Consider the following 15,117-nt stretch of genomic DNA (forward strand, 5'->3'; position numbering starts at 1 on the left):
TATTGATCTATAAATGTTTCTTATTATGCGATAATATTTAAAAATTGTATGTGTATTGATTGTCAATTGCATGTCTATGTTTTTTAATGGAATCATAGATGTGACATTTGTTCTTCATTTTAAAATCCTCAGGCCTGATTTTTAGACGCTTTTTCTACGAAATGAGGCGTTTTCCAGGCTCGTTGTTCTACTGTTACTACAGTTACAAACCAAACAGTATCCCTCGTCTTCGAAATTTGGAAAGTAAGATATTGTATATCGATACTTGTATCCGAAAGAACAATCGCTGAATGTCGATAAGAAAACAACGCAATATCGTGAAGCACAGCAGGTGTTTTCGTTTTCGTGTTTGTTGTCAGTTTCCGAAATTTGAGTGTATCAAAGTATTGTTTGTCTTTGTGACTGGAGATTCAACATGAATGTAATCATCAGTACTTTTAAGAGGCACTGAAATTTGTAGTGAACTCCAGATTAGTTGTGTAAGTGGTTAATACTTGTGGTTTTAATGCCATCTTGTGACCCTATTTTAGGAGACAACGGATTAACTTGTGGCTGCAAAACAGTTATGTGATGTGAAGTATTAAATTGTTTTCCCGTGTGTGATGGACTGCGCGATTGTTCTGCATGACTACGAAACGTAACATATGTAATCTTATTTCAGGTGACGATGTGGGAGCGCAATGGCAGTGAAATTGTAGAGAGCTGTTCTTATTTTGAGGTAAGTAGGTCTCCGTGAATACGCGTATCAAAACCGGTAGAAGTGGTGATTATGTCTGTGGTAAAAATGTTATAGTCAATTCATATAAGTTATTTGTTGGTTTACTTTAATTTTTCTTTCCTAATTTCGAATTACTAATATATGGTTTATGGCTGTTATCTTACAAGTTTTGTGAAAAATAGTTCAAAAAAACAAGTTCAGTTTCATTTCATCGTTTGAAAGTGATATTAAACGAAAATAACCATAAACATAAATATTTTCCGTGAAATCTTTAAAATTTTAATTTGCGTAATATATTGTTAATGGCCTTTCGCAGGAAATTAAAGACATTAACTTGTCTCATATTTTAGCAAAGCTGCTTGTAACCACGTCAACACGTTATCTCTTAAATTTGCTTAATACGTACGTTCTTGTGCAAAAACATTTAATGCACGAAATACTGCTGTTCTGTCACTTAAAGGGTCGCATGTTTTGTGTGGCAGCTATTCATGTGGACCTTTTTTATTTTTTATACATAGTTGAAGATTTATCTGTAAACTGTCATAATGACAGTTGATCAGTAGCTTAGCTTACAGTAAATTAATGCAATTGGCATAGTTGATTTTAAGGATAAAATATGCAGCACACTGATATTTACCTTGTTATATTTTTTGTATGTGAATAGACTGTTGCATTGTGGAGATCAGATAAACAAAATGCACAGGAGGCATTAGAGAATAGCCATATAGCACAAAACTGTAGAAAAAAGGAATTTTTATGATTTCTGTTAATATTTGGTAAGGTTTTTTTAATTTTTTTGATGAAAGGTGATTGATTGGCAAAATAGTGTACAAACTTCACAAATGCAGTGATTGTATTTGTTTACATGATGGCATGTGATATGAACTTTGTCATGAAAGAGAGAAAATACGTGTTTCATAAATGAGGAATGTGCAAGTACAAGGCATTTCATCAAGCTTACCTGTACATATTTTACCTCCAGAGTGTTCAGCCAAATTTTTGAATGAAACAGAGTTTGTTTAATAGTGGTGGTTGGCACTGAACGTAGACAAATGGTGGCAGTAGCAAGTGTATAGAATGAATTGTTGTGGTGACAGATTGATCTATATTGTAGCTTGAGATTGTGGGTAAATTGGAAGTTGACAGCTGGTTTGTTGTGGGTTTCTGAAAACAAATGAGAAAATACTAGAAGCAGCTAGGCTGTTGTTTTTGAACAGTTTTAAGTAGCAGTTCAGAAGACAGTAATGTTTAGAGATTACAGTCACTTCAAGGACAGTTGCTATGTAGTTGACATCATCAGTCAAAGCAAGTTTCCTGTAGTGGTCAATGTATAACATAACATACAGAAGCATCAGAATAAAAGATTACAAACATTTGTACAATTCAGGTTTATTTTATCAGGCAAATTTGAAGGGCAATACTGTGTTGTGTATTAATAAACTTTATTACAGTGAGCAACAGTGTTTTATCAAAGATCCCTGTAGTTTTGTGTTAAATATGGGCACTGGAACAGTTTTAATTTCTTATGGTATGATCATATTTAATGTGATGTTAAGTTACACTTTTATGGTAGAACGATGAATTGGAAAACTGGTGAATATTTGGTTAGTTATTTGGTAACTCACTGTTTTATTTTTGTCTTTCATTTGCAAAAGTTTGAATTTTGCCTTGCAGATGTATACCGAAAGTGATTACAGAGCAACTTTCAGTTGATTATCTTACTTTTGCAGCATGATTGTGAAGTGCATTGTTTCATGTGTCTTTAGGTTTTGGAAATTCATAGGTGTTTTGTGTCATTTATGTTCGGTATACTGATAGTTAATTAATATGATTAACTTGAAATCTCATATGGTCTTATTATCTTTTAACTGAGTATGTTATTTCCTCTTTTAGCCTTAATGCCTTGAATTATTCAGAATTGTTATTGGATGGGCAATTTTTTTTCCATACCACTGTGTATTGTTCAGCTTTATGTATATTATTTTATGGTATCTTTCTTATTTAGAGTAATGAAAGAAATCTACACCATTATAATCTTGATTGCAAATCTGATTTTTGTCCCTGTTTACATTTGCATGCTGAAAGAAAGTGTGGTGTACAACTCATAAAGTTCTGTGTTAAAAAAAATACAGTGTGCACTACATCTTGAATATAGAAACTACTGAATTTCTGTAATAACTAACTCTTATTAATTTCACATTAAGTTTGTTTTAAATCCAGTTACTGAATAACTTGATCGGCTATATTAAAACCTTAATGCTGAATGTCACGAATGCATATCATATGAATTCTGTGCTAATAATAGGAAGGTTAACTGTTTTGGAGCACCAGTGCCAATCAGCAGACTGTCTTAAAGCTTCTACTTTGAAGCAGTGTCTAAGAAAAGTATGACTATAAAACCATGGTGATTCATGAGTACTATATTCTGGAATTGTGCACATTGCCTGGTGAGATTGGTTTTCCACTGCCTCTTTCATTGGAATCTGTTATCATTGATAACAATATATGGCATTTGCTGCAGGTGGTATGCATACTCTACTCTTTTGTGTGGTGGATAACAAGTGACAGTCTGTTGAATTAAAGGATGCAGGGTACAGGGTAGCTGATATGGTACCTGATTTTTATGCTTTGTGAACACACTGACCACGTATGAATTACAGATAAAGTATTAATTGTGTTTAATGTATGGTTGATATCTGATAATCCATTTCAAACCATGGAAACTCCAGGTAGAAATATCAACAATGTAGGAAAAGATAGATTGCTGCTTGCTGTAAAGAAGACATGTCAGGTTGCAGAGAGGCACGATTAAAAGACACTCGCGTAAAGCTTTCGGCCACAGCCTTTGTCAGTAAACACACACACACTTGCCAGCTTCAGAATCTGGACGTGTCTTCTGTACGGTAAGTAGCAATCTATCTTTTCCATCATTGTTGATAGTCCATTTATGTATATCGAGATCACTGCTATTGTTGAGTAGATGTAAAAAGATCTCTGCCAGCTTGCTGCTCTGCTGCTAGCTTTCAGCAAATGGGTGCTGGTGAGAAACAACAGTTATCTTCGAAGCTATGTCAGCAGCTCTTGACCTTGCAGTTAGCATTGCTGATTCTCGATCATGGCACTACTGATTCGATTCAAGGCTGGGATGAGAATATTCTCGATTTGGTCTGGGTGTGCATGCAGTCCTCCTCAATATTATTGACACGCATGTCGCCAAAGTAGTGTTAAATGAAAAGACTTGTACCAGGTGACTAAATATCTCAGATGGGATCTCCATGGCCAAAGAATGCCCTACCCACATTTCACATTTTTTAAATGGAGCTGCGACAACAAAGGGGTTGCCATAGAAATGTTTACAAATTCGCATCAGTTGAATGGTTAAGAATGGCGCAAGAAGCTGCTGCAACCAGCCGGCTGCAATTGTCATCTTCTTACACTGACTCATTTGTAATCCTATATTGTGCTTCTGTGACACATTTCATGTCACTTTTGCTTCACTTAAACATTTGCCGTCTACTGTAACATACAGGACTTATCAGTCAAAAAATCTTTAAACCAATCACATCTGTGAAGAATCTCCATGTGATCATATCTTTCTTATTAAGCGACATCGTGGTACAGTGGTGATTCGTTTAGAGACCAATGTTAATTTGACACATTTGGATTTTAGGTACTTTGATGATGTGGAACAGTGGAGACTTGGTTATCCGGACCCCAGATTTGCAATTATGTACTAGAGAGCCCATAATTTATAAACACCAAAAAAAAAGGGAATGGTAGAACACTGAAATATTCATTGATTGGTATGACAATATTTTTATCTATTAAGTAAAAAAAAATTCAAAATGTAATTGGTAAACAAGGAAGTGTCCTATTGTTACTGGATAAGGTGCCAACCTGTCCTTTATCTGAACTGTTAGACAGAGAATAAGGGGTGTTTACACAAAAATTCGTGTCTCCTAATGTGACATCCTTTCTACGACCAGTGGGTCAAGGAGTTACTGAAAAATTAAAACGGTTTCATAGAAAACAACTTTTATGTAGATTGTAATTGTTGATGAAGATAATGTTGAAGTCTTTTTGTCATTATTCAAGCGATTGAATTTAAAGGAGTTCTCTTACACGGTTTTAGATGCGTGGGATTTGATTGAAATGAAGATGTTGAACGAAACTCGGAACAGAATTTCAAAACGGGAGCACGAAAATTCAAAATGATATGGATTAGTCTGTTGTTGATGACATAAGTGAGCTAACGTCAAACATGCAAATATGCCAGGAATGTGATGCCTAAGATATGGAAGACTGACTCACTTGTGACAGTAATGATCAAGGTTTTCAAATCATGTCAGATGACAAAATTGTTGAAAACATACTGCAGGCAAACAAACAGTAGGAAAACCAAGAAGATGAAACAGAAGAAGACCATCTCATGCGAAAATATTTCAAGCCCTGGATACAGTTTTCAAAAGGTTCATAAAAGAACAGAGTATGATACTGGGAGTTTACTATAATTAAAACAAATTTGTGGTGTAGCAGCAATGAAGAGAAGTAGTTATTTACATCAGATAATAATTGTCTAATTTTTTAAACTACACCGACTGTCCTATGTGGCTTTTGTTGGCCAATACATAATTAAGGTTGCAGTATTTTAGTAATTTTAAGAAATTTACCTACATATGAAAATGTGTTTCTAATCTTTTAATGAATATTGCTTTTTTATTTTAATAAGTTTAATTTGTTTTTGTTGTTTTAAATAAACACCTAACATTACCCTGTGTACTAATCTGAGAAAGATAACCATACATTGGTGACAGATTACCTCTGTAGAGTTAACAATGCAAAAAATACTTTTCTTCATAAATTCGGTACCTGGATTTTCGATTATCCGAATGACAAACGATTAGTGACTAAAGTGTTACCTTCAGCAGCAAATACTTTTTTCCCATGGCTAAAATATTGAGAAATTCATTGTTGTGTATTAGGAGGTTATATGTCCTAATATGCTACCCTGGGATGTTCGTACATTAATGTAATTCATCTTCGATAAGGATAGGAAAATATAATTCCATCAGATTAATGTATTGTGGTTCTGGCAAGTGTTTCACTAAAAGTTTAGCCATATTTGAAGTTTTGTTATCTCTACCTATATTTCAGATATGATCTGAGCTGGTAGAGCAACACGTGTCAATCTGAATGATCTCAGCTTATTGAGTAGCATCTTGGAAGACAGCAGTTCAAACACTGTGTGGCCATCCAGTTTTATGTTTTCCATAGTCTCCGGGAATCAATTGTGTCAGGTGCTTACTTTGAAAAGGAAATGGTCAAATGCCTCTCCCGTTCTTTCCAATTGATGTGTGACTGCTGTCTCTAATATCATCTGCATCACTCTGCGTGAAACCCTAATATTCACTTTTTTCCCTTCCTCACTTTTTTTTGTTAAAGATACTTCTGTGGTTTTTACATTTTGTTTCAGCTCAGAATCTGATACTTCGTGTAGATGTGCTAAATTTTGGATTTTCGTTTTCTCATTTTTATACTGTTTTTCTGACTTCAAGTTCTGCAGGTGGGAATAATATCATTCTGTTTAGTGCTTAATTATTTAAAAGTGTCATATCTGTTTGTGGATCTTTGGTTGCAGTTTACTTGCAATAACAATAACTGAATTTTCCAGCTGTGCTTTGCATAACACAAAAAAATAGTACATTTGTTTGGAACATCCTTTCTTGTGTGCTAGTCTTGCAAGGTATGCAAGAGAATTTCTCTGAAGTTTGAGAAGTGGAAAAGTTGAAGAATTTTCACAAACAGATTAGATTTCACCATTTCCTTAACATGATCATTTTTTGTTCGCTTCTGGACCCTTTCTAAAACTGATAACAGCAGAGTTATCACTTCAGAGGGACTTGATAGTATGTGAACAAATTAAGAGTTAAAATTTCAATTAAGAAATAGGCATTAAGATTTTTGGCTTCTAAGGTAGTATATCTTCCTTTATGAATTACAGCAAAGGAGGTTTCATTGTATTCCCATCATCATATCTAGTCGTACGATAATTTAACACAGTTAGAAATTCACTAACAAAGAAAGGGAACACATTTTAAGTATGAAGTGTGGCGATATAAGATTTGGTGATGGCCAAAATGATTGGGGGGGGGGGGGGGGAACTGAGGAGTTGTACTGGGTACCGAAACCAGGTCCTTCCGCATCGAAGGGTACTTACCATTGAAGAGTACACCAGTATTGTGCAGTCTTTTAATAATCAAGTAATTTAAAAATCAGTCTTGTAGTTCATCAGTATTTGATATAGAATACTTTACCTGAGAAGGAGACTTGTTGCTGGAACCAAAAAGTTGGAAACTGTGTAACATTATTTTATTTCAAGGACGGAAGTCACTCTTGTTTTCTTGTCTCTGGACAAAACCGCTCTTGTATATATGCCACTGTGCCAGCTAATTGCCAATTGATAGAGAGCTACCAATCATCAGTGGGCTTGGAAAGTCATAAAAATGGTCACATATACCCTCTTCCTGTTCTTACTGTAAGCTAGTGATATTTTAGGGCCAGTAAATATTTAAAACAGAGACTGATGGTCTTAGGACACAAGTAGAGTTGATCATGTGACCAGTGACTGTGAGGCAGTTGGAACAGCAATGACCTAGCAAAACAGTTCATGATGATAGGGATCCTCCACAATATCCCATCACTATAAAGAAACTGTGAAGAAACACTGCTGTATAATGGGTGTAAAACAAAGTGTACCACAATAAATAGAGAGCTGCTGAAGGAAACGTTTTTGACTGAATGAAGCTTTCGATGACTACTGCAGCCATAAGATCTCTCACAAAATCGAAAGCAGTACTCATTGTAACAGTTGTACCGTTAGTGATAGCGAAGCTAGTGTCCAAACACTGATGGATGAGATGAACTGAAATTGAAGGTAACAAACCAAATGAAGAAATGTTGAAATCCATTTTCAAATGTTCCTTTACAAGTAGTAGTATGGGCATAACTTAATTCTCATACCACTGCAAAGGTGAGTAAAACAGGGCAGTAGCATTGGGAAACAGCTGAAATTGTTAAAAGTGAGCAAAGCTGTATGGCTGGATTAGATCTCTATCAGATTAGGTAATGAATATGCTGTTGAGTTAGACCATCGTTTAACAATAATATAGTATAGATCCCTAGAACAAAGAATCATGCCCAGTGGCTGGAAGAATGCACAGGTCGCAGAAGTGTTCTACAAAAACACTGTCCAAATCCTGGACACCCATTTGTTATAGAATCTTACAACAAATCCTGAGTGCAAATGTAATGACATATATTTAACAGAATAATCTCCTACATGCAAACCAGCATGAATTCTGAAAATATCAGTCATGTGACTGAATTACATGGATCAAGGCAGTCATATAAATGCAGTATTTCTTGACTTTCGAAAAGTGCATGACTCGGTATCAAATGTACACTTATTACTGAAAATATAGTTGTATGGGATATCAAGTGAAGTTTGTGACTGGACTGAAGTTTTCTTGGCAGAGGGAATGCAGTGGAGAGTCATTGATAGATGTAGAAGTAACTTTAGAGGCATCGAAGGAAGTGTGTTGAAACTCTTGCTGTTGACATTGTGTATTAATGATCTTGCAGGCAATATTAATACTAACCTCAAGCTTTTTGAAGATAACACATTTATCTATAATGAGGTACTGCCTAAAAAAGCTCCACAAATATGCAGTGAGGTCTTCATAAGGTTTCAAAGTTGTGAAAAGATTTGCAACCTGCTTTAAATGTTCAGAAATGTTAAATTTTTCACTTCACAAAACAAAACAACATAGTATTCTATGACTACAATATCAGTGAGTCACAGTTGAAATCAATCAACTCGTGCAAATACCTGGGTCATAGATAAAGGAGGTCACAAACAGTAGTTCATAGGTAGAATATTAGGAAAATGCAATTGGTGTATAAAGAAGATTGCTTACAAAACAAATGTTCAATCCATCGTAGAATACTGCTCGAATGTGTAGGATTGTAACAAATAGAACTAACAGGGGATATTGAACACATGTGAAGAAGGGCAGTACAATTGGTCACAGGTTTGTTTGATTCATGGTTAAGCGTCATGGAGACGTGAAAGAACGTAACTGGCAAATGCTTGAGGATGGGTATAAATGATACTGTGAAAACATTTTTAGTAAGTTTCAAGAACCATTACATGTCACTCCTGCAGGGATTGTGATGATGAGACTGTATTAGTCTGTTGTACTACTGTCTTCTAAAATAATTTGCTTTGCCTACTGTGTGAAGCTCTCTGTAAAGTGAAATGACGGTACTACTAGAAGGATTTTAATGAAATTAATTGGATCTGATAAAGTCAGTGGTTAGACGATGAAATCTGTTGTTATAACTGGAAAATTCAAGTTAAAACATGGGAAGCCATAATTAGACAAGTAATAACAACTTATTTGCACAAACATTAAAACCTCAAGTGTCTCACAATTTCAATATTCCCATCTTGAGACATAGTCTTTTGAACTACATTTGTATAATCAAAATGTCTTTTGTTAAGATACTTGCCACTTGTTCCTTGGAGCTGATATCCACATGTCTTTCATTGTAACACATACCATCATCAATTGTCCTTTTAATATATAAAAGAATTTTACTTTAGAGTTATGTTGGTTTATTTTGATGCATACTAAAGTAGTTAACTGATGTCTGATTCTGTTGCTGTCATTATAAGTATCACACAACCTACCAGTTCTCTGCATGGATTGTTTTCAACTATGTCTCCACAAGTGTGTTCACTGGGTTTGACTTCCATCAGTGCCTTACTGGGTTATAGTCTTCCGTGTTAATACTTTTGGTAAGTTTTGAAGATAAACACTTTGACTAAGAAACATTTTTGCCACTGGTTCTCTGTACATCAATTCTGAGATAGAAGTTTGGACCACCAAGTTCTCACATTCAAAGTTTTGTTTTTAACTTATTCTTAATATCAGCGAATTTACTTCTAGAGTTCCCAGCAATTAGAATGTCATCCGTATCAATCAGCAAATAAGTATTGGAACCTTTGTGTTTTTCAACTTTGGGTTGTTGAAAACCAGTTGTGTTAGAAAACTGTCAAATGTAGAATTCCAAGTTCCTGGTGTCTGCTTGTATCCACGTAAAGCTTTATTGTGTTTACATATCGGCTGTGGCATGTAAAACCGGCCTGTTGTGCACATCGATAATGTTTCAGTGCATGTGCGCTTGTCTATAATAATGTAAAACGATAAAAGCCATCCAGTCGCACTCGTACTAACCATTTCCTCTGATGTACTGACACTGTTGGGAACTTTGTTGTTGTATAAGGGAGCTGCAGTCACAGCCAGTGAAAGTTGTCAAAACCAATTGAGAAAAAGGCCGCATTATGTGAAGCCGAGTTAATGTGTGTGTGTGTGTGTGTGTGTGTGTGTGTGTGTGTGTGTGTGTGTGTGTGTGTGTGTGCGTGCGCGCGCGTGCGCACGCCATACTTGTTACCTGAGCATATTGCCGTTGTTGAAGCATTTTTTCGCACAGGATCTCGTGTGAAAACAAAAATTTGTTTCAGGAGAAACTTCCAGCACGTTCTGGTCAGCAAAAAGCACCATACATGAATTGATTGAAAAATGGGAACATACAGGATTGGTTCAAACTGCTCCCAGGAACAGATCACCACCTGTCAGCACACCTAAATTAAAGAGGCTGGTGCAGGAGATAATGACGAGAAGTCCTTGTAAGTCAGCCAGGAGACTGAGTCAACAGGTTCATGCAAGTGAGAGAAGTTGCAGACCAAGCGAGGTGGTGCGGTGGTAGCACACTGGACTCGCCTTCGGGAGGACAACGGTTCAATCCCGCGTCCAGCCATCCTGATTTAGGTTTTCCATGATTTCCCTAAATCGCTCCAGGCAAATGCTGGGATGGTTCCTTTCATAGGGCACGGCCGACTTCCTTCCCTAATCTGATGAGATTGATGACCTCACTGTTTGGTCTGTTCCCCCAAAACAACCCAACAACCAACAGAAGTTGCAGACGTGTTTTAAGGGGACTCAAGTTAAAAGCGTACTGGATAAGTCTTGTGCAAGAACTGAATGAGCCTGACCTGCAGAAGAGAATGGATTTCTCTTCATAGTTGTTGAGGGATGTTGCCAGTGTTGTTTTGGACCCACTAAGGCTCATCATGACTGACAAGGCATGGTTCCACCTGTCTGGGCACATAAATTCCCAAAACATTCGGTATTGGTCAACAGAAAATCTTCACACGATCCACCTGGTACCCTTACATGATGAGAAAATTGGTGTTTGGTGTGCCATTTCCACCACATGCATCAAGGGGCCCACATTCTTTGAGATGACAGTGAACAGTGATGTGTATTTAGGAATCCTGTAGGAGTTTTATTCAAACTTGACAGAAGAGGAGTGTCATTTATGTTTGTTCATGTGTTGACTTTATGGGCCGGTTTTACGTGCTGCACACTGTACAGTTCCCTCCTTATTGCGTTTACGTACAATCCCCTCCTAATTCTTAACTCTTGGAGGCACTTTGATATTAGTTTCTTTAGTTAACTCTCCATGTGGGATAGCATTTTGTACGTCCAATTGTTCCATAAAAATATCTCGTTCATTCATCACACACAATCCAATGAGTCAAGCAACTAGAGTGTATGTCTCTTTGTAGTCATATGTGTTTACCTTTACACAGCCTGTAATAACTAAACATGCATTAATACTTTTCATTATTTCCAGATGCATCTCTTTTTACTTTTAACACCATTTGCTGTTAATAGCCCTTTTATTTATTGGGAATAGCACAGAAGTCCTGGTTCTTTTGGGAAACTGAGGTCCAATTCTTCCTTTATTGCTTTTGTCCATTCTTCCTCACCATGCCAATCCTTCACATGCTCAAACTTCTGCAGTCAGTGTCAACACTCTGTAGTCATCCAGGTATCTGCATATTGTTCTATTATTGTGAACAGTTAGTTCAGGAGTTTACGTGCTTGATGTATAATGTTGAACAAATAGGAAGCATCATGTCAGATCCAGGGGTTAGACCACATTGTCATTGTAGCAAGACTGGATCCCATAACATTATAATCCACCAAAAACAGACGCAAAATATATCTATTAAAAGAAAGAAGAAAACTTCCAAACTAACTACGTATGTGTATACCAAATACAGCTTAAATTCAAAGAAGCAGCATTGATAACACTTCGGAGATTTATGTCTTGTAAATTAATAAGAGATGGTACTGATCCTCCATGGTACACTGAACAGCAGCAGGGTCAGTCCATGTGAAGTGATCCAATTAGGGTTGCTTGACCATTTTTCAATATTTTGATTTTTTTATATGTGATAGCCCTATAACAAAGAAGTTCAGGACAGATTAAAAAAAAAAATTACCTTGCACCATTATTGAATGGCCCCCATTTTTATTTGTAAGTGCACGACAGTTTATCAGCGTTAATTTGAATATCTTTGCACTGGGTCAAGTTACAACATTGCAGTTGACATGATTTCTGAGAAAACTCTGCTCTACAGCATTGTTTATTACCCAAAATACTTTAAATTCAAAAATAACCAGTCAAAATGGCCTCCAAAGTTTGGTATTGAAAATTTAGAAAATAAATTTTCCCAAAAGTAACAGCCAAGGAATGATTTACAAGAGTGTATTTTTGTCCTCTGGATAGATATCATAAATTACTAACCTTATATAGAGCAAGAACAGTGACAAATGTTTCCTTAATTTTTATAAGTTTTTGAAATTTGAAAATCTTTATTTTCTGTAAAGTTTGGGGCTGGTTATCTCTGGTGGGACTGAACATAAAAATTTGATTTTTGTACATTTTGTACACCTATATGATAGCAAAGTACTGTAAAAATTTCAGCATTGATATTTGACTGTGAACAAAGATACAAATTTTTGAAAATGATTAAATAATTGATCTTATGGTTGTTGCCTCTTTAAATGTTTCGTTGTAATAAAATTTAGTTGTAACCTATATTTAGTTAACACTATCATCCTATACTTAGTTAGTATTATTTATTTTGATAGTAAAATATTACACAATAAGAGCTTTTGTTTTAGTTCTATGTTGAAAAAATTATCAGTTTACATGTAGGTTTATTCTCAATTAAGTAGCACATTATTAAAAGTTCAAAATGTTAAAAGTAAAATAGTAAACATGTGAAATTTCTCTGTTGTTGAGAAGGCTACAGTTTTGCGCATGAGTTTAGTCCCCAAGATAAGTGTGTACAGGAGCTCTGTGGACAGAGTTACAAGTCTGCACAGAAGCCCAGTAGTCAGTGACAAGTCCGTACGTCAACTGCATACCTCCACTACATTTGCTGGGTGTGGCATTGTTGTAGTCAGTCTGTTCAAAAACCTCTGTTAGACAGGATGTATATACTTAATTAAGAGTGTAGAATATTTTGTGTGCTTTTGTCATGAATGTAATTTTTAATTAACTAAAATAATTTTAAAATTTAATAATACATAAATTTGAGAGACTAATTGGAATGCAATAAAGTGGACGAACAATGCTCTGTTGGACATATAGTAAGGGAAGTGTGTCACGAAACAGTTTATGGTTCAGTTTCAAAAAACTTAAAAAATGTTAATGACTTTGATGAAGATAGACAAACTTTGTTTAAATTATGAGTAGGTGCTTCTGTATCAGCTGTTTGTATCACGAGAAAAAATATATTCTGAAGTACAATCACATTTTTGGAAAAGAAATGCTCTGATTCACTCAAAGTTCATAAAAAGCCAGTTACTAAAGGTTTGAGGGAAATAAAACTTAAACATTTGTCCTTGTAAAGTGTGAATAAAACGGCTTCTCGAGTGAAACTTAATGTGATTTCTGGAAATTCCCTGTGCACAAATTGTTACTCAAAAATGTATATCGTGAATCCAGAACAAGAATCATGTAACCTTGTTAATGACATTTGTATTACTAATGAGGAAGCTATTAGCAAATTGTTCTTATTTAGAGGTATCTCCTGCTTCGAAAGAAAGAAAATTGAGTAGCGGAAAAAGAAAAGCAGCTATTGAAAGCAAGGTACAGTGAATTTCAGACAAAATTAGAAAATACATAGAATCATGCCTTAGTAATACAGATGCAACAGTATTTCTAAAAAAGAAGAAAACCTATCTCCATAATCTCCTGCCACTGAATATTTGAGATTAATTTAGAAATTAATAAGTAAGTATTCAATGACACTTAAAGAAGAAAAAGTTAAAATTTTAAGTTTGCTCCCTGACTCATGGTCAAGAGAAAAAAATGGTTCACGAGTTCACCATTTCTGATTGTTTGGTTAGATTAACCCAAAAATTAGCGAAAGAGCAAGGCATTCTTCAAGTTTTAGGAAAGAAGAAAGGATTAAGTGTAAGTGAAGAAATAACTGAAAAGATTCAGCAGTTTTTTTGAAGGTGACAAAAACAGTAGAATGTGCACAGGTAACAAAGACAGCGAAAGAGATGTTATAAATGGAGTTAAAGTAGCAAAGCAGAAATGACTAGGGCTGTCAGATTTAAATGAACTTTATGTAGCTTTCAAAAATGCTCATACTGAATGCAGAATTGGAAGGTAAAAATTTTTGTTGCCTTTGCCCTAAGTGGCTTATTTTGGTCAGCTCCTCAGGAACACAATCCTTATGTGTTTGTTTATATCATCAAAATTTCTGGCTGATGGCTGCAGGTGCTAAGCTTATTGATGTTAACTACTAAGAGTTACTAGATTTAATGCCCTGTGACACTAACAATTATGGCTGCTTGATGAGTGCATGTGATGAATGCCATAGTAAAGAAACTGCTCTTGAATTGCTTAAGAAGTCTAAGGAGGAAATGCCCAACAATGTTAACTTCAAACAGTGGGTCACAACCGACAGGTTTGAAATGATAACAGTGGTTAAATCTCAGGAAGAGTGATTTGAATCTGTAATTGATAATTTAGAAAAATCTCAAAAATCACCACTATGTTTCTGAAATACAATGAAGTTTTTTAAGGCTAAAGAAGCATGATTTTACAGAACTGAATGCATAATCGTAGCTGATTTTGCAGAAAACTTTAAATTTGTGGTTCAGTATGAAATACAAAATTGGGTCAGTGACCAGGCAACGGTGTGCCCATGTGTTCTGTACTTCAGAAATGAAAAAGACGAAGTTTGCTATTCTTCAATTTGCATTCTAAGTGACTACTTCGGAACACAACACTTTAGTTGTCCTTGTGTTTCAAAAGTATGTAACAAATTACATAAAAGAAACGTTGACCAAGGCTGAGAAGCTCATCTACTTTTCAGATGGAAGTGGTAGTCAGTACAAGAACAAGAAAAAATTTTCAAATCTTTGCAACCACAAAGTAGATTTTGGGTTGGAAGCCAAATG

At 35.5% G+C, this 15,117-nt stretch overlaps 1 protein-coding gene across 2 annotated transcripts in view; it reads left to right on the plus strand.

Annotated features, from left to right (window-relative positions):
- The first annotated feature begins 314 nt into the window (after window positions 1-314).
- LOC126458225 (zinc finger protein 853-like) overlaps window positions 315-15,117 on the plus strand; it is a 39,904-nt gene continuing 25,101 nt past the window's right edge. The window contains exons 1-2 of one of the 2 annotated variants that reach the window (XM_050095123.1): window positions 315-562; window positions 662-718. The gene's annotated coding sequence lies outside the window, so the exon portion shown is untranslated. The remainder of the gene's footprint in view (window positions 563-661; window positions 719-15,117) is intronic. The other variant, XM_050095122.1, reaches the window with a different exon arrangement.

The sequence above is a fragment of the Schistocerca serialis genome, chromosome 2, assembly GCF_023864345.2.
Source record: "Schistocerca serialis cubense isolate TAMUIC-IGC-003099 chromosome 2, iqSchSeri2.2, whole genome shotgun sequence".
In the NCBI taxonomy this organism is placed as follows: Eukaryota; Metazoa; Arthropoda; class Insecta; order Orthoptera; family Acrididae; genus Schistocerca; species Schistocerca serialis.